General features: G+C 41.7%; 1 long non-coding RNA gene across 3 annotated transcripts; it reads right to left on the reverse strand.

Annotated features, from left to right (window-relative positions):
• LOC116428660 (uncharacterized) lies at positions 1-2,794 on the reverse strand. 3 transcript variants are annotated; one of them, XR_012999532.1, is made up of 3 exons: positions 2,405-2,794; positions 1,446-1,799; positions 1-294 (listed from the first exon to the last, which is right to left on the reverse strand). It is a non-coding gene; the product is annotated as an uncharacterized LOC116428660 (long non-coding RNA). The 3 variants fall into 3 exon arrangements; XR_004235303.2 differs by lacking the exon at positions 1-294 and adding an exon at positions 1,001-1,341; XR_012999531.1 differs by lacking the exon at positions 1-294 and having other exon boundaries at positions 1,001-1,799.
• Between the last annotated feature and the right edge of the window lie 912 nt (positions 2,795-3,706).

Below are 3,706 nucleotides of genomic sequence, written 5' to 3' on the forward strand. Positions count from 1 at the left end.
TTTCGAAGAAGATTGACAGGTAATAAAAAGAATGAAAACAAAACATTATTTTTCTGCCAAGAACTTACCAAATGCTGGCCAAAATTTTAAACAAGTCCTTCTCATGTTGAAAATAAATTTACTGTAACTAAAATTGTGTGCTGCCATGATTAAGTCACTGGAATTAGACCGGAAACATGATCCAGGTCTGCTGCAGTTGCAGCGGCTGCGAGTCATTTGCATTTCCTTGTAAATCGATTGCCCGAGTGCATCGCTCGCGCCGATGCCGCGCCTGATATTGCATCTCCCGGCGACCTGTTCAATTACAGATTTTAATTCTATAATTAAGGACGACGTAATTTAATTTAAGCTGGCCGGAATGGAACAGCTGGGAACGTTGAAAGTAGGGTACAACGATGTAAGAGGCGTTTCATTGAACGGGGAGTGTTATCGTTGTAGATAATGAGACTGCATGCGGGATAATCCCCGTTTAAAGGGTCGAAGAGTTTTAGGGCAAATAAATGTTGGGGAAAACGTATTCTTAACTCCTTTAAAAATTAAATGAGTCCTTATGCCGTACTAAGCATCAACTTTTCCTTTGTAGAATAACATAGATCAATTCTACAATTATTATTATTTCAATCCACTTCTCCAAATCTATCTTAAGCATCAAATTATCATCATTAAAATAAATCATGGAAGCAGTAATCAGGGTTGATTGATCGTAGTATGAGATAATAATTAGTGAACTAGATTCACTGAATGAAATTAAAAAAGAATACTTGAACAAATATTTTGGTATTCATTTATTACAATTTTTGGATACTATCAAATAAAGAATCTGAAATATTTCCATGGTTTCCATCGCAGGTCAACTTCACGTTTAACTATTATGTGCACAACCATAATAATCACGTTGTTCCACAGTCGGATAAGTACCTGTTTAACCCAAGTGTTTATCTGAAGCAAATTTTATACAGAATGGTGACTTCCCACCACCACTCACCACTTGGTGGTGAGACTTTGGAAAAATATATTTGATTTTATTGTTATTATTACAAACAATGTAATAATTTATCAATTTAAATACAAAAATACTAACTGTTTAGTATGTACAAGAATCTTTATTTATTAAAGTTGTTCCGACTCAAAGAAGTCTGACGAAAGAGTATCTAAAAAGATTTTTAAATACTCCAATCAGAACATAATAAATCTTTAGATTAAAGTGGAAGTGAGTATCTGGCTGTGTACATAAGAATTAAGCTGCTGCTTCTGATATTATTCCACGTCGGACGACGCACGGTCACTTCATCTTCACAGACGTTAAAAGATGCAACTGCGAGGACTGTTTATCTGAAAAGCCTTGCGCGAGACGAGTCTTTTTGTTAGTTGAAAACCGTAAAGTAAGGCGATTTGCAAGGAGACTCATGAACGTCACGATTCGTTACTTTTCTACTTTATCCTACCTGATTTTCCAAAATAGCTCTCACGGATGGACGCGTTCTTATCGTTCGCAAACACCGGTCTCCGGACGTTATTTTTTTACAGGCATGACGAATTCTCCGTGTAGTACTGTTTTATCGTTCCCATAAAGATGCACTTCCTACCATTCAACTTGCCATTATTTGTGATGCCTTCGAGCACTTCTTAGAACGTCCAACATTTGATCACTGCGATCCTTTTACGCCGGAAGATAGTGATAGGTCACTGGGTGAAACTCTTCTCCGAGTCTGATTTATTATTTTTATCTCCTGAATCCGAAAATAAAGTAAAATGGCATCTCCTTCGAGGCTGATTTGACACGTTTGCCTCTTCGATCTCTAGATAAAGTGAAACGAAAGATTTATGTCTGTTATTAAGAACGAGCAATAAAATATAGCGAAGAAATTTCAATACAAACAAAAGAAACAAGTACCATACGATCATTTAAAAAACATATAATTAAAGTTTAAAAATCTACAAACGACGTTTATTGCCGCTGCCACTTCCTCTGCGATTCCTTTGCGGTAACAGGGTTAGACACTAGGGAAAAACCCTCGGTGTGACGCAACATTACATTTGAAAAAAGAATAAAATTTAAGAGAGAATTTAACAAATGCCACGCCATATTACAAAATTCATAACCGTGTCTCAAGAAAATGTAACGACGCTCAGAAATGAAAATATTTTACAAAATATTCTATAAAGAAAAGAAACCTGCAGCTATTGTCTTACAGCAACGATTGTGAAATAAAAAATAAATATTGCAAGATACATATCAGAAGATGCAATATATTTCAGATAAATCTCAACATTCCCTATCCCATTAAGTTAAATTGATATAAAGCCTAATAATCCAAATTCTCCTGTAATTACTCTGCAACTACTTCTCTAACAAACCGTACACCAAAAGATTACCACAGAATATTGTCTCTTCTTCACTTACCGCCCATTAAAAACATCGTCCGTTGAATTTGGTTCAAGGGTATTCCCAACTCCTCGTCTCCACATTTCCCCAAAGACCATCCGCAATCCGAGGACACAATTACCAGCCAGAAATCGTCCATCCGCTACACCGGTCGAGGCACAAAGAGTCCGACGCACGTGCAACCAATTTGCTATGGCGCGACCACAATACTGAGAAAACGGTGGAAAATTGTGCCGACCGGGATCGAGGATCGACGAAGCCCACGGAGAGAAGTCCCGCGTGGCCAACGTCTAGATTCCAGTCACGTAGAGATGGCCCCATCGAAAATCGTTCCCGTCGTTCCTTCGCCGCGATAGGACCTCGTAGGGCCTTAATCTATGTAGGCCAGTGTGTCCAACCGCAATCGGAAGCCCGTATGCGTCTGGCAGCGTAGAATTACTGGTATCACCTTCGCAGCCAAGGTCTCTCCCCCCGCCATTTCGTTATCATCCGGCAGCCACTTGTCATTACGCACGAACTTGGCATCGTTCTTGCTATCGTATTAGTTCACCGGACACCGGCCACGTGAAACGATCACTCAGCCGATGATCGCGTACAATTCTCTATTCGTTCGATCTCGACGATCCCAAAAACCTCGGGACAAAGACCTCTGGCTCCGGGGTTCACGAGCCGTGACGCGGAATCGGTTGACCAGGCGGACAGAAAGCAGAGAAAGCCGGGGCGGCCGGTTATCGATCGTTATTAGGCTTTTATTAGACGGAAGTGTTGTCGATACCGAGGGAAGGGTACATCTCCAAGGGGGGTCGTGTTAACTTAAGTGAAAATATCACCGAGAGGTCCGTTGTCAGGGGCTGCGGCCGGCTTCCTTTGCCTTAATTCCCGTACGATCTGTTAGAGAGTCCGATCGCGGTGCTGCTCGAGGCAGGACGCCTCTTTGTCTTCATCCTCGAATATCCGTCTACTCGTATACACGGGAAACGACAGCGGACGACGTTCAGCGGAGGAGCGAATTAATCGAAAGGAATTGATCAACGCTGTTCAGGAATTCCGAGTCGGAAGATTCTTTCGGTTCAGTTTACCTGTAACAGACATACCAAGTTGTAAACAGTGAACTTAGCGGATTACGATCCGAGCGTGAATGCATTAGGATTTCAAGCCACGGCGTTGTATAGTTACGGCGCGATCGTCTAGGAACACGAAACCCGTCACACAAATTGCGACTTCCGAACTTTGATAACGTGCCGGCGGAAGGGCTTGAACTGGGGCCGGATGCCGCGGTATCGTGCGGATGATGCTATCTACGTGCTAATCGCGCGCCGG

The sequence above is a fragment of the Nomia melanderi genome, chromosome 10 (assembly GCF_051020985.1).
Source record: "Nomia melanderi isolate GNS246 chromosome 10, iyNomMela1, whole genome shotgun sequence".
NCBI classification, from domain to species: Eukaryota; Metazoa; Arthropoda; class Insecta; order Hymenoptera; family Halictidae; genus Nomia; species Nomia melanderi.